Genomic DNA, 23,580 nt, shown 5'->3' on the forward strand with positions numbered 1-23,580 from the left:
TTCAAATAAAAACACCACAAAGACATCAATTATTGAAATACTACATAAAATAACGCAAAAACGAACGTCAACCCGATGGTTTTCAGATGTTCATTAATGTAAAAGCAACTGTACAAGTTCAATGCATACGGTACCCATTGCCTGTAGTATGAGGGTAACCGTATGATTATTAATGGGGGGTACAAATGACGTTCCAAACAAATGGTGGTTGGTTACCGTGTTAATGCAAATTTCGTTAGTTAAGATTCAAACAGTATAAATACGAGGGGTTCACAAAGTGTCTCTTACATCTTGTAACAATATAAAAAATACTAAAACGCTTAAAGAGATATGTTTATCTAAAACGTTTGTACTATTACAAAAAAGCTAACATTTTATGGACGACTCCATTTTCCATTCTTTGCAATTCACGACGTTTCAATGCAATTTTATATGCATGACGTCACAAAGCCATTACACCATATTTGGTTACAACAACGTTAACAATGTACAAGACTTCCCGACTTTGGCAGCACTACACGTTATAATAAAAATACATTTAACTGCCTAACCAGATAATGAGTGTTTTCCATTGTTTTTATTTACCGAATGCATTTCTCTGTTTACATACGAATATAAATAAATGATCTTAACTCCCAGTGCAATCCGTCCTCTGTAGAACTATGAACATCAGGAAGCGTTAGACATGAGGATATGTTAGTTGAGCTAGGTTAGATTGAGGGCGTACTCGTGCCGTTTTGGCTGTAATACGGTTGATCTTATAACAGTGTTCAAGTACACAGGAAAAATAAACAACTGTTCGTGATCCGTTTGTATTAAGAGATTTCGACTTCAGATACACTCAACAGTTTGCTGTAGACTAGAGTAATCGATAGACTCTCAAAGCTAGGAGCTAACACATTCCCAATCAACCACACAGTCAGTGGCAAGTGATTAATTACACCCAGTCACATTGATAAAAGCATGTTTTGATTTAAAAGATTCGATTCAAATATGTTTACTTTCCTGTACCTTTGATAAAACAAAATATTAAACCCACCACAGAGCGTTAAGTTGGATTTATTGATGATGCCGTACAGGTGAGGGAAACGTGAACGAGTTTGTTTTGTAGTGTTATACAGTAGGTGTGAAAGTCACACTGTAGAGTACGTGTGGATTAGATTCACTTTATGTGTGAACGATTTATGGTATCAAGTGGGCCCACACTGGCTTTAATGATATAACGATCAACAGAGATTGGCACAACTAAATACACGGAATTAAATTATATTTCTTTTATTTTTGGTAGTTACACGTGTCAGGGAAGTACATATATCTACACAAAACACATCTTTCAAGACAATTTAAACCTGTTTTTCTATTTTATTCTAAAATAATAATTATGTTGATGGTAATTATTCTAAAAAGAAAGTCATCAGCATTAACGTCAACAATACGATCATCAACACTAAGTTTATCAGCAATTAATTCATCAATTGAGATATATCATTCTTGGTCTCTTTCTGGATCATTGTTTTATTTTGCCTTCTGATTACGCCATTTGTAAATTTTGTGCTATATCTTAATAAATTTTTACAAGACATGAGATTTACAAAATATCTGAACCGGACCGGATATGAAGAAAACGGAATCGATATACATTACAGTTGTCATGCATGGATATGGTTTTTCTGAAGTTTATTCCTGACGCTAAAGCGAAATAGACAATTTGAATGTATCAGTGAACTTAGGTTGTATATCTAGAAACAGTTTGATTGGTTTGACAAGAGTGGTGACATTCTAGTTATTTGATCTGTAACTTTGTAATTAATTGTATTGGTTATGAGTTGGTCACTACTGTGGAGAAGGGTCAGATGTAGATTATTATTTAAGGACGTAGGTAATTGTTCCACTACAGCTTCCATATTAAGTAAGAATACAACAGAAGAAACAGTTCGTGAAGATAAACTATTAAAAGTATGGTGAACAAGTAACATGGAGAACATGAAAAAAGACAATAAGTCCAGATGTCGTTGGAAAGGTGAGATATAATGGTAGTATCCGTGGAAATGAATGTTATAGAGTGGTCTCCATGGAGATATGTGTTTTAGGGTGGTTCAATGGTAAGTTAATATTAATAAGATGTTTTCAAAGGAAATGGCTGTTATAGGCCAGGTCTCCAGGAAAATTTAGTGTTATAGAAAAATAAGTGTTAAGTGGAAGTTTCCAAGAAAATAAGTGTAAGGGGGATGATATCCAGGGAAAGAAGTTTTATAAGTATGGTCTCTAGGAAAGAAGTGTTATAAGTATGGTCTCTAGGAAAGATCTGTTATAAGTATTGTCTCTAGTAAAGAAGTGTTATAAGAATGGTCTATAGGAAAGAAGTGTTATAAATATGGTCTATAGGAAAGAAGTGTTATACATAGAGGATATCCCAAAGCTTTTCCTTTAAATGTTATAAGTATGGTCTCTAGGAAAGAAGTTTTATAAGTATGGTCTATAGGAAATAAGTTTTATAAGTATGGTCTATAGGAAATAAGTTTTATAAGTATGGTCTATAGGAAATAAGTTTTATAAGTATGGTCTATAGGAAATAAGTTTTATAAGTATGGTCTATAGGAAAGAAGGGTTATAAGTATGGTCTATAGGAAAGAGGTGTTATAAGTATGGTCTATAGGCAACAAGTGTTATAAATATGGTCTATAGGAAAGAAGTGTTACAAGTATGGTCTATAGGAAAGAAGTTTTATAAGTATGGACTCTAGGAAAGAAGTGTTATAAGTATGCTCTATAGGAAAGAAGTGTTATAAATATGGTCTATAGGAAAGAAGTGTTCTAAGTATGGTCTATAGGAAAGAAGAGTTATAAGTATGGTCTATAGGAATGAAGTGTTATAAGTATGGTCTATAGGCAACAAGTGTTATAAATATGGTCTATAGGAAAGAAGTGTTATAATTATGGTCTATAGGAAAGAAGTGTTCTAAGTATGGTCTATAGGAAAGAAGTGTTCTAAGTATGGTCTATAGGAAAGAAGTGTTCTAAGTATGGTCTATAGGAAAGAAGAGTTATAAGTATGGTCTATAGGCAACAAGTGTTATAAATATGGTCTATAGGAAAGAAGTGTTCTAAGTATGGTCTATAGGAAAGAAGAGTTATAAGAATGGTCTATAGGAAAGAAGTGTTACAAGTATGGTCTATAGGAAAGAAGGGTTATAAGTATGGTCTATAGGAAACAAGTGTTATAAGTATGGTATCTAGGAAAGAAGTGTTATAAGTATGCTCTATAGGAAAGAAGTGTTATAATTATGGTCTATAGGAAAGAAGTGTTCTAAGTATGGTCTATAGGAAAGAAGTTTTATAAGTATGGTCTATAGGAAATAAGTTTTATAAGTATGGTCTATAGGAAACAAGTGTTATAAGTATGGTATCTAGGAAAGAAGTGTTATAAGTATGATCTATAGGAAAGAAGTGTTATAAATATGGTCTATAGGAAAGAAGTGTTCTAAGTATGGTCTATAGGAAAGAAGTTTTATAAGTATGGTCTCTAGGAAAGATCTGTTATAAGTATTGTCTCTAGTAAAGAAGTGTTATAAGAATGGTCTATAGGAAAGAAGTGTTATAAGTATGGTCTATAGGAAAGAAGTGTTATACATAGAGGATATCCCAAAGCTTTTCCTTTAAATTTCAACTCTCGGCAAGATTGGTAAAACACTTTTACACCCCATCACAAAAGGGGTTAATGTTTCTTTACGAACGTGTATTTTGACACAAGGTTCGATACCACAGAAGTTAAGTTCTTTTTGTCTTAACAGTCTTAACATATACATTTAAGTTCTGTGTTTGTAAAAGTACTGATATTCTCTTATTAACTAAACAATGAATGTTTTAGCAAATGTTGTGTTGCTATTGTCCTTTAACACGCTAGGACTTTATGTAAGTTTGTTAGCAACATAAATGGGTGCTTTTGGAACATAACAAAATTTGCTAAACATATTTATTATCTATATTAACATTTCGATAGAGTAGTTGCGCTTTATTTAGTTATTTCAAACAGTTCTCAGTCTTGACAACTATGAAATTGATGACGTCACAATATACAATTGTTTCATTGGTACTGGGGGAACAGTCAAATAATTGACCCTCGGTTGCAGGGAAGACCTAGGGAACTGTTGCCCAAGGTAGAAGGCCGAGGGCAACAGTTCCCTAGGTCTTCCCTGCTACCGAGGGTCGAGGATTTGACTGTTCCTCCAGTACCAATGAAACAAATGATTGATAACCTGACTGACTCTATTTAAGAAACTTCATGAATTGTGCGAGTCAGGATAAATGACTGTATGGAAGGATAGAAGATTTAATTCTTTATTATTTAAAGCCAATGTAATCGGGATGTTTCACGATATCAACATGACTCTTCTATTCAAAATGTTTTTATTATCCATACCTTATTGACAGAAACGATTTCTTGGTATAAAGATTTCCTTTCTTGGTTCTCAATGCTACGTAAAATCTACACAAAAACTCGTTTAATTCTTCATTACTGCAGCTTTCGTCGATCATAAAACCTTTCTTTGCACAATTTTTATCCAAAATATTCACAGCTCCCTTAATAACGTTTTTTGTAATTAGAGAGTCCTTATTTTCCATAAACAATTCCAAATATTGCTCAGAAACATCCTCAATTCTGCCATTATTCGCCAATATCACTAGACGACAACAAACAAATCTGTATCAAAAAGACGCTTGAGTGGGGCCGCCGACGGGGTAATTGTCTGCGCATGATTGTCGCGCATGTAACAGTACATTATGTAAGTGTGCAACAGTCGACTGCTGCACCCTGACATTATTTTACGGGTTTTCAGTCTTTTCCATGGATATTTCATTAAAACAGTCAAAAATACTTCATATACACTCAAATAGAGAGCTAGGTAATAATAGAGATTGATAACTTTACAATAGCACATAAGGTTATAGTCTCACAACAACATTTGCCTGCTCAATTCATTGCAATGGGAGGATGCAGAGCAAATGTACACATACAAAATTATCATGCAACATATTTCACATGCATACTGCATTATGTTGATCAGATGTTTACTAAATGAATAGTAGACATAATATGCTCTCTATATTATAAAATCACGATGAAATTACAATAACATCAAAATATCTGATATCGTTATCAAATAACAGCTCTAAACCCCACAGCATGTTACAGGTTTCACTTCCTTTCACTTACTTAACCATCCTATGACATATTTAATATTTGGGGAGAACACGCTGTCTTCTGGTTTGTAGTGTAAAAATGTCATATCCAAAAGATGCATCTCACGGCTGCATGAGGTGTAAGGTTATTTCAAATATATACACAGATTAATATAAACTACCAATTCATCTGTGTTGTATATATATCATAAAGTTCATCTTCTGATACTCTTGAAATCTTCAGATTATAGAAATAAAATCCAAAACGTGTTAAGAAGAAGATAAGTTTTTTTATCCAAAGACCCGGTTGTCGAGCTAAGCAAAGCTGAACAGACACGTCTAGCCGACCATGTCAAGGCTAGTGTTGTAGGCTCCCGTGTTTATGGCGTATGATGAGTGTCAGCTGGCCTCTGACACAAATGTCTTAAACAAGATTTGGAGCGTGGCCAGTGTACCCACCGCTTTACTAAATCATATAGTCCTAGAGAAATCATTACAAACTTCGGTATATAACATTTCACTTTCCTAACCATTTAGTTACATGTGATAATTAATGTTAACCACTACATTATGTGTACCTCTGGTTACAAGTATTACCACCCTTATTCTAAAAAAAAAGATATGCATATGCGATACAATATTATCTCAGTGAAGAAATTTTCACAAACACTTTGCTATGAATCTTTTGTCTTTAGTAATTCCAGATGTGTTTTGTCAATATAGACAATGTCATTAGGAATTTTCTCTACAAGATTTTAAATGAGATTTTACTTCATATATAGATTTATTTTTTCATTTTGGCAATCCCGTTTTTGACCAGCTAAAGCGAAAAATGAACGATCATTTTCATAAATCTCATATAAAATAAAAGCATTGGTAAAGATCATTTTTCATCACATAATCAAGGTTGCTTGTGGTATTGCAAGGCTTTCTCCCATGTCATTTATGAAGCATAACTTTCCGATTTGACTCAATATCAAATGTCCTTACTATGATGTTATAAATATGTGACGACATTAAAATGCAAAATATATATCGGGGTTGATTAACTGAATAAAACGGTAATCATATGATAAAACCGGCGTGAAGTTGGTTTTTGATTTAGTATAGTAACTTACAGGACGCCGGGTTTGATAAAAGCATTTGTTCATGTAGAAAATCAAAGAGGCTATTACTCAAATACGACAGTGATTTTCAAATAAGAAAGGTTCGAAACTCCTAACATGTACTAAAATACCACAATGTACGCTATCTTACTTTTTTGCTTTACAAATCAAACCAAAAATGAAAAAACAATACCAAGCGTTACTCAGTTAACATAAATCTCTTTGTAATCAAAACATAATGCAAAATTTGTGATTCTAACTACAAAATATAACAATCGTATGTAAACACATCGTAAGTCTCCTCCTCTCCTCCCACAGAAGGTATTTCGTATGCAAAATGTTTTTTTCATACTTGTATGAGTAGAATAAGTACATTGAGCTAATTACACAGTATTGGTTTTAACTAGTAGATACACAAGCGCTTAAGGAATAGTTGGAAACACAAAAGATCAATAAATATAAGTACTAAACTGCTTTCTTTCGACTTTCGTAGTCGATGCGAATGCAGACTTGAGATATTTGTCATTCACATTGGTTATGAATGCTAATGGAAAACAGTTAAAAGAACAAAACGACCACTTAGGTCATGGTCTGCATGTCCCTTTGTCTCGATGGACAGATTAAATACCTTAAAGCAATCTTTGAGTTTGGTAAGGCTACATTTCTCTATCATTATATGTAGATATTGTATTGCTTGTGTTCTTACCTCAGTTCCTAAAATACTTAAAAAAAACGTTAACACAAATGACATCTTAGGACGTGTTTAGGAATGATCAGTTATTTCTAATATGAAAAATGTATTGGAGGACAAGGCAGTCTTATCAAATATCAACATTTCGTGTATTTTCATTAGGGCTGGACAAAAACAGTTGGGCCTTGAAGTGCTTACCTAAGAATTTCTATTTCAATATCTCAATATGAACTTGTATTTTAGGACGTCAGTAATGTGCTTGTTCTTTGCGGGGATCCTTGCGTGTATGTCCCCTTATTAAAGTAAACCCCCTTCTTAAAATGAAAATACCTTGGGATTTAAAAGGGCATAAATAATCGAAAAAGCGCAGCACGTGGGAAGAGCAGGGTTTAAATACCCGTTGTATATAAAGCGCAGTATGGGGTAGGTCTCCCTATCATTGCTGTGTTTAGCGCTAGCCGTTATAATACCTCACTGAGCGCGCTACTTTGTATTGTTACTCTTAGACAAACGCGTGACATTAGTAAAGTGATTCATTGTAAGTTCGTCTCTCATTTACACGGAATATGTCTCCACAATAAGCCATTTATTACGGATTATTAAACTGAGACCAATAATAGGCTTCTGACATAAAGCCAAGGGGAGGATATCGGTTCCGAGCGCACCACGACTAGGGGGAATACACACTTTGATCAATACACATCCCCCACCCATCGTAACACCCGAGTGAAATTAATTCGTCTTTTACATTGGTATAATTTCAATAATATGACGATATAAGGTTAAATCAAACAGATGTTTTTACATTATGACTCCTCCCCTCGGAAATTAAACGAGTTGAATATATTTGATTCGGAGAAACACATGTATGGTTAGTATCACATCACATTCATCCTTCTCTGCGGGAGATGTGTCCAGTCGGCCACCGCGCGGTTCGTACACCTACAGTAGCAGTCGATATGTGTAGTTATAGTACCTATAGAATTGTGTTGGGCTCCATAGTACCATTCGCCTACTATTTAGTAGTATTGCGTTACTAAACGCAATTATGACGTATACGTAAAACGCATTAGGATCATATGAACATTAGCTGAAAACAATATTTGAGTGCTTTTGTTTTAATGTCGTTATACAAGGAACATCGCTCCTCTCATTCACTCGCGCTGGGATGGTTCCTAAGATGGACCATATTTCAAGTATAGGATTCAATCATCGCCACAGGGATGACTGATAGTAATGAACGACCCATTAACGCAGACGACTGACATCGAGAGAACCACACGAAAGACTAGTTTTGAGTGGAGTTGTAACCGGTTTCGCAACAGCTGAAGTCAAATGACGACGGTGTCAACAGATAGGTTTCTTCAGGACGCCCACATCAGTCAACTTATTCACAGAGCATCGACAAGTTCTACAAAACTAGGTCACGTTTTAATAATACTCCTCCTGATAGCCTTACTATGACAATTTTTGAACAAGGGATTACTATGTAGGATTCAAGTACATGCACGGAAAAATAGGACAGGAACTGCATTGGCAGCGACTGATCAATTTTGATCTCCTAGGCAACCCTCAGAATAACAAATATTCTTCAGAGCGCGCAAATAAGTAATCTATACGTTTGCTGTGTGGGTAACGACAAGCTCTGTACCAAAACCTGAGTAGGATGACGAATGAAAGTAAAGACAACTAGAGAAGCTGAAAGGAACTAAACTATAGAGACTTTAGTCGGTTTTTTTATCTATTATAATTTGGTTATGATAGGTCTACTTCATTTAATAAAATAATTTCCTCTCCAAATCATGTTATTTTCTAAACACTGCCCATATACAATATGTAGTCTTCCTGGCCCAACGTTCATCTTTATAATCAGGCGTCCATTGGAGACTCTCCAATGCGAGGCCGAGGTATTGTACGTGTAAATCGCACGCGACAGAAGCACCTACTAGCATCAAATGACCGTAAAATATGAAATTATGAAAATCCGTGGCCAAAATCCTTTAAGGGACGCGTCTTTCTATCTAGTTATAGCTAATCCATCCTTCCATCACCTGACGGCCAATTTCTAAACGCTTTTGTCATGTACGTGATTGCAAACCTCTAAACGCGTTCTCCATCTCGTGATAGCGAACTTCCTAGCGCGTATTTCCATTTTACGATGGCGAATTCCAGTCGCGTTTCCAATCTTGCGACAACGAGCTTCTCGCACGTTTCTATGTCTCCTAATGGCAAATGTCCTAGCCCGTTGCTCCGTCTCGCTTTTGATTGCAAACTTCCAAATGTGGCTTATGAATAACACTGACCATTTTCCCTACATTGAATAGGTGTCTTATATAGTGTATATAGTCCGGACGGATGGTTATAAAGGGTTACGACGAGAAAATATATCCACGAAACAATCTATGTCATATTTAATATCATAAAAGTAAAAAAATATGTTTTACACATTGAACCAAATGGAGCTCCTATTTTATCTAGAAACATTTTAGGCCATATCGATTTTCGCTTTTGAAAGCAGCCCGTTATACAACATGACAAGGTAATTAACGTAAATGTTCCATAACCTTGGGTAACTATAATTGACCAGTGTGACCCGTGTATTATCGGCCTATCCCGGTAATTGGTCCGTGATAGTCCGGGGCTTCCTGTGTGTCACGGTTGATATGTCGGATTAGGCTAATCTGTTTACTCTGTAATGCTGACCGCGGGTGATACACAAGAATCAGGAGATACACAAACACCACGACTGGGATCCGACCTCCAGATTGCTGAATCATCTGCTTTATTTTCCAATCAACTAAATCAGAAATCCCATTACCAATTTGATAACCTCTATAATTCTTCGCATTGCAGGAGATTTTAACACTTGTGTGTTTGTTATCTGATTTGTCAAGTGGAAAGGGAGAGGTTTCGTTGTGGTGTGAACTAACACACGCTGTCTATGGTGACAATGTTTGGAATTCTTCAACATCCCAGTGAGGAATGTCTTTTACAATATAGCGTGCACCACGTTGGTGCCAAGATACTCCCTCGAAACACTGTTAGACCTTAGTATTAAAATAAATTTGACACATACAAGTTATAATTAACTAATGGACCAGGGGCACTTGTCGTTTTATAATCAGAGCAAAACCGGAGAAAATCGATTTTCTACTTTAGGCCTTTATGTAAAATGAAGTTTCCAATCAGGTATTAAAAAAACACCACATTTTTTAATTTGACTTTATTTTACAAGTGATCCCCCAAAAATGACTAAACAATCACAAAAGTATACATTTTTTTTAATATTCTTATGCAAAATATCTTTTCTTACGTCAGTATAAATCTCAATGACAGCATTTTTTGGAAAGGCATTAGGTCGTTTTTCTAGAACAAATACTGGTGTAGAAATATAAGCATATACAAAAAATAATTCTCAGAAATTTAAGTGATTAATAAGGTTGACGTATTCAATTTCTTTTCAAATCTTTTTTGTACTTGTACAGTGCATTTTTCTTTTATTGAAATGTGCCAAGTGCTTTGCATGAGACACAATAGAAAAATGTACTACAGCGTCCAGAAATCATGACAACCGGTACCCCACAGCGTCATCACATCATGCAAAACTGGAAATCACAGTCGATACGAGAGAAAATAACAGGAAATGCCTCGACTTCAATATCGATGGGAAGACATCATGAGTCCCAATTAAAAAACGGAAGTGAAGTTATGAGCTACTAAACAGTAAGCGTTTCATGCTACATATGGTATCGAAGAAAGTATACAGCTTACCAGTGATTTTGTTTACAATGAAAGAAGTCTTTAAACGTAGAAAACACTGAAAAAATTGAAATCAGATTGTGATAAAGACAGACACATTTTCAAAGTGTAGATCAAGCAATTTCAGGTAGAAAACCCGAGATATGTAGTTTATTGATTACTTGAACGGCATATCTATTCAGAAAACCCTGATACTCAACATACCACTCTCCATACTATTTCTGCACTTTTACTAAGCACAAACAAGACTGGCAGCCTGAGCACAGCTTACAGCGTAGCTATCATCATGACAGTATGTGTTCCAAGGGCTCTCACCTCAGCCTTAGGCTTACAGATTGTACACAACCACAAGATACTACACCGAGAGCCGGGGCCGTGCGGACCACCATCAGGCAGGACAACCTGACGATACACACAGTACGTCTGTGTCCAGACAGCTCTACACAAACACTGCATACGTATAAACAAATATCAGTATTGTCGGTTAAATATTCACATTATTTCTTCATTTTGAACGACATGCTGGTTTTTTAGAGTATGACGTGAGCTCTGTTAATTATTCACAATGAAAGGTATTTTTCAATTGGATAATCTAGGTCAGCTCAAACAAAAACTCAACCATTTATTCGTTTATTTTTAATGTATACAAATACAATAAACAATATTTGAATGATCACTAAACATTTAGTGTTTCATTATATGCAGATTACGGCATTATTAAATGTGGCCAATAGGGGTTAAACAAGAGACAGTATTACCATACGTGGTCAATAGGGGTTAAACCAGAGACAATATTACCATACGTGGCCAAGAGAAGTTAACCCAGAGGCAATTTTACCATACGTGGACAATAGAAGTTAAACAAGAGACAGTATTACTATACGTGGACAATAGAAGTTAAACAAGAGACAGTATTACCATACGTGGACAACAGGGGTTAAACCAGAGACAATATTACCTTACGTGTCAAAAATGGGTTAAACCAGAGGTAGTATTACCATACGTTGCCAGTAGGGGTTTAAGCAGATGCAGTATTACCATACGTGGCCAATAAGAGTTAAACCAGAGGCAGTATTACTATGCGTGGCCAAAAGGACTTAAACCAGAGGCAGTGTTAACAAACGTAGCCAATAGGAGTTATACAAGAGGCAGTTTATTATACGTAGCTAATAGGAGTTATACAAGAGGCAGTTTAGTATAGTAGCCAATAGGAGTTATACAAGAGGCAGTTTATTATACGTAGCCAATAGGACTTATACAAGAGGCAGTGTATTATACGTAGCCAATAGGGGTTATACAAGAGGCAGTGTATTATACGTAGCCAATAGGGGTTATACAAGAGGCAGTGTATTATACGTAGCCAATAGGGGTTATACAAGAGGCAGTGTATTATACGTAGCCAATAGGAGTTATACAAGAGGCCGTTTATTATACGTAGCCAATAGGAGTTATACAGAGGCAGTTTATTATACGTAGCCAATAGGACTTATACAAGAGGCAGTGTATTATACGTAGCCAATAGGAGTTATACAAGAGGGAGTTTATTATAGTAGCCAATAGGAGTTATACAAGAGGCAGTTCATTATAGTAGCCAATAGGAGTAATACAAGAGGCAGTTTATTATAGTAGCCAATAGGAGTTATACAAGAGGCAGGTTATTATACGTAGCCAATAGGAGTTATACAAGAGGCAGTTTAGTATAGTAGCCAATAGGAGTTATACAAGAGGCAGTATATTATAGTAGCCAATAGGAGTTATACAAGAGGCAGTATATTATAGTAGCCAATAGGAGTTATACAAGAGGCAGGTTATTATAGTAGCCCATAGGAGTTATACAAGAGGCAGTTTATTATACATAGCCAATAGGAGATATACAAGAGGCAGGTTATTATACGTAGCCAATAGGAGTTATACAAGAGGGAGTTTATTATAGTAGCCAATAGGAGTTATACAAGAGGCAGTTCATTATAGTAGCCAATAGGAGTTATACAAGAGGCAGTGTATTATACGTAGCCAATAGGGGTTATACAAGAGGCAGTGTATTATACGTAGCCAATAGGGGTTATACAAGAGGCAGTGTATTATACGTAGCCAATAGGAGTTATACAAGAGGCCGTTTATTATACGTAGCCAATAGGAGTTATACAGAGGCAGTTTATTATACGTAGCCAATAGGAATTATACAAGAGGCAGTTTATTATACGTAGCCAAAAGGAGTTATACAAGAGGCAGTGTATTATACGTAGCCAATAGGGGTTATACAAGAGGCAGTGTATTATACGTAGCCAATAGGGGTTATACAAGAGGCAGTGTATTATACGTAGCCAATAGGAGTTATACAAGAGGTAGTTTATTATACGTAGCCAATAGGAGTTATACATGAGGCAGTTTATTATACGTAGCCAATAGGAGTTATACAGAGGCAGTTTATTATACGTAGCCAATAGGACTTATACAAGAGGCAGTGTATTATACGTAGCCAATAGGAGTTATACAAGAGGTAGTTTATTATACGTAGCCAATAGGAGTTATACAAGAGGCAGGTTATTATAGTAGCCAATAGAGGTTAAACGAGTCATCAAACAGCTCATTTCGTATCACGACAGGACTCGCGGTAAAAATACATTCCAGGAGAGAACTGCAGTAACACTATGCAAACATATCGCGTAAAAGTCATTACTCTCAAATATGTATCTACAGCTAAGCAATAAAAGGACTTGAATTTGATATTACTTTGTATAATTACCTGTACAAATGAACTGAAATACCTATAGCACACCTGTATATTCATACATTTAAACACACCTGTATGTTTACAAATAAGTAATGAAACTAAATTGTTTTTTGTTCTAAATATAACCAACGATGTTTATTTAAAGGATAATACTTTTTAGCGTCGTCATTGCACTCGATATTTACCTACTGTCAATATTGAAATGTCGAAGCACACCAAACATCCACGGAATGCTACTAATCTGCTATAGCTCGCGGTTATCCTCTGTGATTTATACGTTTACTACAGACGTTAACATATATATGTATGTGCGTGTGTGTCGATATCGTATTAGGGTGGCATGGAAAATAAGCAGAATTTCATCAATTAATCTCATTGTAATGAATTATCTTCATTGAAACATTTTTTCGTAGACGATTGATGTGTCATGAAGAATTTTCACTAATTGGTCTGACTTGTCTAAATTATTTCCAATTATGTATGAAGGAGTAAACGATTTTTACACACATTTACACTAGTCAAGACATTTATTTGTTACACCAAACATAGATATTTACATAAAGATTAGCTGATTAACGCACAATGTGCCAGTCATTATGGCTGTGTTAATTAACTAATGGTACGATAATAGTGAATGATTTAAAAGAATTTGACATCAGTATTATATTTTCCCTTCTTAGTATCATAAAAGTGTTATATAATAAATTTGTGCAATACTATGATATCAAATTCAGTATATCTCTAAAACATCTAAAAATAGTAACATATGTTTGCCTCAAAATAATTTATTATTTACAAATGCACAAAATATGTGAAGTGTTCAAATTTCTCTTATATCTAGTAATCGATTGTCGATCTGTTCCTATTAATTATTCCTTGAATAACGATATGTTAATATAAATGCTTAGGAACCAAAAACCAGTTTCAGATGTCATTTACTGTTATGATGCGGCATATCCTAAGTGCATGTAAAAGTCGACACACAGCAGCACCCGTCCGACTTCCACCCGATATAGGTATACCCCGTGTTCTGTAGCCATAGTAAGACTGGTATGTCGAGTATTAGGTAAGTGCAGCACGGACATGGGGTGTGAAAAGACATCTCGTCGAGCGTACTTATGTCCCTTAGCGGGAGGGACGAGTGCCCCTCTAATATTGATCCCTTCAATAAACATTCTTTGTGCAGTAGGTATGTTAATGACATAATGGGTTACCGCAGGGGACGCCAGGGTGGCTGACCCTGACCTAGTCGTGTTCGCGACATACACACACGAGCGTTTGACGGGGCGCCAAATACAAATCACCCGGACCTCTCTTCTGATTTACGGGTATACATATTTGTCTGTCACATTATGTAATAGCCACAATTGATAGCCGAATTGGAATGCAAAATCAGATAACAGCGATTTATATATATCGAGCATATCGCCTAATAGATTGTACCCACACTGAATATATGCTGGCGATAGCCTTGTTATGAGGTACAGGTTAAAGTTTCCTTCCAAATATAATGTGTCATCATATAAATTCAATCAAAGAGAAAAATGCATATATAACTACCAAAATATCTGAGTCTGTGTCTGTGAAATCTCATAAGACATCTTTATAAATATGTACATTACCATTATAAATAAGAACATTACCATTAGAAATATGTACATTACCATTAGAAATATGTACATTACCATTATAAATATGTACATCACCAATATACATATGAACATTACCATTATAAATATGTACATCACCATTATAAATATGTACATTACCATTATAAATATGTACCTTACCATTATGAATATGTACATTACCATTAGAAATATGTACATTACCATTATAAATATGTACATTACCATTATAAATATATACATTACCATTATAAATATGTACATTACCATTATAAATATGTACATCACCATTTTGAATATGTACATTACAATTATATTTATAATGGTAATGTACATATTTCTAATGGTATTGTTCATATTCATAATTGTAATGTACATATTCATAATGGTTATGTACATATTTATAATGGTTATGTACATATTTATAATGGTAATGTTCAGTGAACAAATGATTACTAGTTATAAAACCGGACACAATACCTGGAATAAACCTTGAACTATTTCCGCTTACCAACCACTAATATTGAGTGTTTAAGATTTAGCGTTTTGTGTTACTTTTGAAGAGAAGGATGATTTTGAAGGAAACGTTAGCAAAGATTACTTTAAATATACTTTCGAATGATAATTAATCACACTCTCTCTCACCTTCAATATACTTCTTAAGGCCTCTATGACGACTTGGTACATAGATAATAATTCAAGTTAGCAATTTGTATTCAACAAGTAATTAAATACTTACATAAGAATATTTTTATTTTATTTTTATTTTCTTATTTTTTTTAATTCAATTTTTCTTTTTTATAAACAACACATTTACACACAAAGCAACAAGCATACATTACATTGATTACAATTCCCTTCACAATTCAATTACATAAGAATTGACAAAAATAACAATGACTCTTAAACAGTCTGTTTGGAACAGGAGTAAAGTCCCTTTAACACAATGGTGTCGTCTCGATAGAGCATGTTGGACCATACTAAAATTGTTCTTGACGTTTGGATACAGCGAACCTTAAACTGTCATAGATAGCTATTCGAGGCATGATTTAAGGTGTCTGAAACTCAATATCGTAACATGGGACCTAGTGCCCTAGATATTATATTTTGCTCTGCTTTATTATGATTTGAACAAATTCCTACCCTCACCTGTTTAAGTAAGTTGAAGGCTATATACAAATGTATATGCATTTCAGAAGTCAAAGATATCTATAGATGAAATTTGACAAAAGTATAAAAACAGCAGCGGTATACGAGTATATATAACCAAATAAAAGTGAACGATATCAATACTATTTAATAAACATCAGAATTAAAACCAATATGGAAACGTTTTCAAATAATTGTCAGCATACGACATATCACAGGTTATATAGTATATACATGTAAAATCATAATCAAAAAGATAGGAATAGTATAAAATAATACCAAAAGTTAAAAAAAAAATCACCCAATCGTATTATAAAGTCATGCTAGATGACAGGTTGACATACATTAGCACTCTGACATTTGAAAGTTTTTTTCAAGATATTCACGTGTGGAAAGGAAACTAGGAACTATTAACACAGCACTATTGAAGATATCTTTCATTGCCAAGTACGCTGACAAGGCTTTAGGAAAATATAATCAGATTATAGAGAGGGAATGACATGTTGTATGTTAAGTTTTTAAGAAATTTATAAACGTAATGTTCAAAAGAATGCGCTTATTATCTAAAAATAAATAAAAATATACCGTCATTATTAAATGAATATTGTGTAGTAAAGCATGCTTAATAAGAGTGCAATATCTGACAATGATAACGGTGTGACCAGGACAATAGGTTAGTAAGACGCTATCAAAAGGAAAAAAAATACCTCGAAACCTGTTCCATATGGAATGCTTGATTATAAACGGAAAAGAAATAATATTGTGGGGAAATCAGTAAATGTCTAATCCAACCAGCGTTATTACTGACATGTTCTGAATTAACTGACAGACAGAATGGTAGAGTATGTGTGCTGCTATTCTGAATGGTAAACTAAAGTAATTGTTTCTATGTCATGTAACTAGATATGACGTACGGCATCATCTACAGACAGCCAGGTAGATTACGATATACGGCATCATCTACAGACAACCGGGTAGATTATGATATACGGCATCATCTACAGACAGCCAGGTAGATTATGATATACGGCATCATCTACAGACAGCCGGGTAGATTATGTGATTGCGTGGTGAGATTTTATACATTGACAGTCAAGTAACCTTTGTGGTGTGACTTTAGATGACACACTACAATATTACCCACGTGTGGTGTGACTTTAGATGACACACTTCAATATCACCACGTGTGGTGTGACTTTAGATGACACACTTCAATATCACCCCGTGTGGTGTGACTTTAGATGACACACTTCAATATCACCCACGTGTGATGTGACTTAAGATGACATACTACAACATCACCCACGTGTGGTGTGACTTTAGATGACACACTTAAATATCACCCCCGGTGGGGTGACTTTAGATGACACACTTAAATATCACCCACGTGTGGTGAGACTTTAGATGACACACTTAAACATCACCCCGTGTGGTGTGACTTTAGATGAAACACTACAAGATCACCCACGTGTGGTGTGACTTTCGATGACACGCTTCAATATCACCCACGTGTGGTGTGACTTTAGATGACACACAACAAGATCATCCACGTGTGATGGGACTTTAGATGACACACTACAAGATCATCCACGTGTGATGTGACTTTAGATGACACACTACAACATCAGTCACGTGTGGTGGACTTAAGATGAAACACTTCAATATCACCCCGTGTGGTGTGACTTTAGATGACACACTACAACATCACCCATGTGTGGTGTGACTTTAGAAGACACACTACAAGATCACCCACGTGTGGTGTGACTTTAGAAGACACACTACAAGATCACCCACGAGTGGTGTGACTTTAGATGACACACTACAGCATCACTCACGTGTTGTTTGACTAGATGACATACCACAAAATCACCTACATACAGTCTGACTTGCCATTTGTTTGTGTGTTTTGACTATAGATAACAGCATGACTTTCAGACAGACAGGCAGAGTATGTCTGTGTGGTAAAAAGACAATCCCCGTTAGGTCATGACTAGAACACAGGAGTTGTCACCAAACAAATAAATGCATGTCATATGAAAGCCTTTGAGTATGCTAAAATGACAGTTAATCGACATAATTGGAAGAATATGGCAAGAGGGGTTCTTATGATAAGGAAGTATACTTACAGTTCAGACCGTGCATCCCTCGGCAAACCTAGCTCACCTCGTGTCAACCCAAACCTAAGCCAGCGAATTACAAGAGGAATTCAGCCAGAAAGTCAACAAACATTTTCCAGTAATATTGACAAATTTCCAGATTATATGAAATCCGAATCAAACATGGCGTACAATATCCTCCTTGTAGAATATGGATAACTAAATGGTTAAAATGTGGGCAAAAATATAGCAGTTTAATTGTAGAGCCCTTTTAAGTCTTAAATGCTCCTTGGATAAATATGTTTTTATCCTATTTGAAAGTAAACAATTTGTGTGGTAAACTATGTGAGGTATGCACTATTCACACACGATGTACTACCAAAGCACACGTCAGACACGGACACCCGACAGCAGGGTCACACTCACCCTCTTCACAACTTATCAAGAGGTTTCAGCGATCCTTAAGCTCTGCAACGGTTTTGATGGAGGGAAATCATTTGTGTTAAAATGAAAAAAGATAAAAAGAATATTCCAGCCAAGGTACATAGAACATAGTTCTGTAATTTATATATTTTGTGTGTAGGAGTGTACAAAATATCAATGGTATGTGTTTCACTGACACACGTCCCCACTTCCTTGTTTCAAATCAGGATTAAAACTTCACCTTTTTAAGGGGGGTTAAGGTGAGGGTATGATAGAAATATTATTATAATTAACTCTTGTAATGCTTATAGCTGCGGACATTTGGTAATAAATATGCTCCTACGTGATGTCATCAGTCTATTGTGCAGTAAGGGATGCATTTACCTTATGTCAATAGTATATTACAAAGTGATTCCTGTCCATGCAATATATCATCATTATTTTGTACAGTAAATTATGCACCTATTTTATTTTAGTAGCGCAATGGACATTTAACATTTTACGTACACTACATGATTAGTTTGTTGGAGAGTTAACAGTATAAGAACATTGTCATGTGTGCTTATACCACCAACATTTCACCATGTCATTATTCCATTACTCAGTTCAAGATCTACGTACATTATGTCGTAAGCGTTATGTACAATATTTNCGTGTGGTGAGACTTTAGATGACACACTTAAATATCACCCCGTGTGGTGTGACTTTAGATGACACACTTAAATATCACCCAGTGTGGTGTGACTTTAGATGACACACTTAAATATTACCCACGTGTGGTGAGACTTTAGATGACACACTTCAATATCACCCCGTGTGGTGTGACTTTAGATGACACACTACAAGATCTCCCACGTGTGGTGTGACTTTAGATGACACACTTCAATATAACCCCGTGTGGTGAGACCTTAGAAGACACACTACAAAATTACCCACGTGTGGTGTGACTTTAGATGACACACTTCAATATCCCCCACGTGTGGTGTGACTTTAGATGACACACTACAATTTCCCCTCGTGTGGTGAGACTTTAGAAGACACATTACAAAATCACCCACGTGTGGTGTGACTTTAGATGACACACTACAATTTCACCTCGTGTGGTGAGACTTTAGAAGACACATTACAAAATCACCCACGTGTGGTGTGACTTTAGATGACACACTTCAATATCACCCAGTGTGGTTTGACTTTAGATGACACACTACAACATCACCTACGTGTGGTTTGACTAGATGACACACTTCAATATCACCCACGTGTGGTGTAACTTTAGATGACACACTACAATATCACCCCGTGTGGTGTGACTTTAGATGAAACACTACAAGATCACCCACGTGTGGTGTGACTTTAGATGACACACTTCAATATCACCCACGTGTGGTGTGACTTTAGATGTCACACTACAACATCACCCACGTGTGGTGTGACTTTAGATGACACACTTCAATATCACCCCACGTGGTGTGACTTTAGATGACCCACTTCAATATCACCCACGTGTGATGTAACTTAAGATGACATACTACAACATCACCCACGTGTGGTGTGACTTAAGATGACACACTTAAATATCACCCCTTGTGGTGTGACTTTAGATGACACACTTCAATATCACCCCGTGTGGTGTGACTTTAGATGCCACACTTCAATATCACCCCGTGTGGTGTGACTTTAGATGACACACTTAAATATCACCCCGTGTGGTGTGACTTTAGATGACACACTTCAAGATCACCCACGTGTGGTGTGACTTTAGATGACACACTTCAATATCACCCACGTGTGGTGTGACTTTAGATGACACACTACAATATCACCCACGTGTGGTGTGACTTTAGATGACACACTTCAATATCACCCCGTGTGGTGTGACTTTAGATGACACACTTCAATATCACCCCGTGTGGTGTGACTTTAGATGACACACTTCAATATCACCCCGTGTGGTGTGACTTTAGATGACACACTTAAATATCACCCCGTGTGGTGTGACTTTAGATGACACACTTAAATATCACCCCGTGTGGTGTGACTTTAGATGACACACTTAAATATCACCCACGTGTGGTGAGACTTTAGATGACACACTTAAATATCACCCCGTGTGGTGTGACTTTAGATGACACACTTAAATATCACCCAGTGTGGTGTGACTTTAGATGACACACTTAAATATTACCCACGTGTGGTGAGACTTTAGATGACACACTTCAATATCACCCCGTGTGGTGTGACTTTAGATGACACACTACAAGATCTCCCACGTGTGGTGTGACTTTAGATGACACACTTCAATATAACCCCGTGTGGTGAGACCTTAGAAGACACACTACAAAATCACCCACGCGTGGTGTGACTTTAGATGACACACTTCAATATCACACAGTGTGGTTTGACTTTAGATGACACACTACAACATCATCCACGTGTGGTTTGACTAGATGACACACTTCAATATCACCCACGTGTGGTGTGACTTTAGATGACACACTACAATTTCACCCCGTGTGGTGAGACTTTAGAAGACACACTACAAAATCACCCGAGTGTGTTGTGACTTTAGAAGACACACTACAAGATCACCCAGTGTGGTTTGACTTTAGATGACACACTACAACATCACCCACGTGTGGTTTGACTAGATGACACACTTCAATATCACCCACGTGTGGTGTGACTTTAGATGACACACTACAATTTCACCTCGTGTGGTGAGACTTTAGAAGACACATTACAAAATTACCCACGTGTGGTGTGACTTTAGATGACACACTTCAACATCACCCACGTGTGGTTTGACTAGATGACACACTTCAATATCACCCACGTGTGGTGTGACTTTAGATGACACACTACAATATCACCCCGTGTGGTGTGACTTTAGATGAAACACTACAAGATCACCCACGTGTGGTGTGACTTTCGATGACACGCTTCAATATCACCCACGTGTGGTGTGACTTTAGATGACACACTACAACATCACCCACGTGTGGTGTGACTTTAAATAACACACCTCAATAACACCCACGTGTGGTGTGACTTTAGATGACACACTACAAGATCACCCACGTGTTGTGTGACTTTAGATGACACACCTCAATAACACCCACGTGTGGTGTGACTTTAGATGACACACTACAACATCACTCACGTGTGGTGGACTTAAGATGAAACACTTCAATATCACCCCGTGTGGTGTGACTTTAGATGACACACTACAACATCACCCATGTGTGGTGTGACTTTAGAAGACACACTACAAGATCACCCACGTGTGGTGTGACTTTAGAAGACACACTACAAGATCACCCACGAGTGGTGTGACTTTAGATGACACACTACAGCATCACTCACGTGTTGTTTGACTAGATGACATACCACAAAATCACCTACATACAGTCTGACTTGCCATTTGTTTGTGTGTTTTGACTATAGATAACAGCATGACTTTCAGACAGACAGGCAGAGTATGTCTGTGTGGTAAAAAGACAATCCCCGTTAGGTCATGACTAGAACACAGGAGTTGTCACCAAACAAATAAATGCATGTCATATGAAAGCCTTTGAGTATGCTAAAATGACAGTTAATCGACATAATTGGAAGAATATGGCAAGAGGGGTTCTTATGATAAGGAAGTATACTTACAGTTCAGACCGTGCATCCCTCGGCAAACCTAGCTCACCTCGTGTCAACCCAAACCTAAGCCAGCGAATTACAAGAGGAATTCAGCCAGAAAGTCAACAAACATTTTCCAGTAATATTGACAAATTTCCAGATTATATGAAATCCGAATCAAACATGGCGTACAATATCCTCCTTGTAGAATATGGATAACTAAATGGTTAAAATGTGGGCAAAAATATAGCAGTTTAATTGTAGAGCCCTTTTAAGTCTTAAATGCTCCTTGGATAAATATGTTTTTATCCTATTTGAAAGTAAACAATTTGTGTGGTAAACTATGTGAGGTATGCACTATTCACACACGATGTACTACCAAAGCACACGTCAGACACGGACACCCGACAGCAGGGTCACACTCACCCTCTTCACAACTTATCAAGAGGTTTCAGCGATCCTTAAGCTCTGCAACGGTTTTGATGGAGGGAAATCATTTGTGTTAAAATGAAAAAAGATAAAAAGAATATTCCAGCCAAGGTACATAGAACATAGTTCTGTAATTTATATATTTTGTGTGTAGGAGTGTACAAAATATCAATGGTATGTGTTTCACTGACACACGTCCCCACTTCCTTGTTTCAAATCAGGATTAAAACTTCACCTTTTTAAGGGGGGTTAAGGTGAGGGTATGATAGAAATATTATTATAATTAACTCTTGTAATGCTTATAGCTGCGGACATTTGGTAATAAATATGCTCCTACGTGATGTCATCAGTCTATTGTGCAGTAAGGGATGCATTTACCTTATGTCAATAGTATATTACAAAGTGATTCCTGTCCATGCAATATATCATCATTATTTTGTACAGTAAATTATGCACCTATTTTATTTTAGTAGCGCAATGGACATTTAACATTTTACGTACACTACATGATAAGTTTGTTGGAGAGTTAACAGTATAAGAACATTGTCATGTGTGCTTATACCACCAACATTTCACCATGTCATTATTCCATTACTCAGTTCAAGATCTACGTACATTATGTCGTATGCGTTATGTACAATATTTCAAGATCTACGTACATTATGTCGTAAGCGTTATGTACAATATTTCAAGATCTACGTACATTATGTCGTAAGCGTTATGTTCAATATTTCAAGATCTACGTACATTATGTCTTAAGC

At 36.2% G+C, this 23,580-nt stretch overlaps 1 protein-coding gene across 1 annotated transcript in view; it reads right to left on the reverse strand.

Moving 5' to 3' along the window:
* The window catches only part of LOC110453940 (protein NDNF-like), a 110,854-nt gene extending 92,425 nt beyond the window's left edge, over positions 1-18,429 (reverse strand). The window contains exon 1 of the mRNA XM_021503190.1: positions 18,374-18,429. The gene's annotated coding sequence lies outside the window, so the exon portion shown is untranslated. The remainder of the gene's footprint in view (positions 1-18,373) is intronic.
* Positions 18,430-23,580: the final 5,151 nt, after the last annotated feature.

Source organism: Mizuhopecten yessoensis, unplaced genomic scaffold, assembly GCF_002113885.1.
Source record: "Mizuhopecten yessoensis strain PY_sf001 unplaced genomic scaffold, ASM211388v2 scaffold7547, whole genome shotgun sequence".
NCBI lineage: Eukaryota > Metazoa > Mollusca > Bivalvia > Pectinida > Pectinidae > Mizuhopecten > Mizuhopecten yessoensis.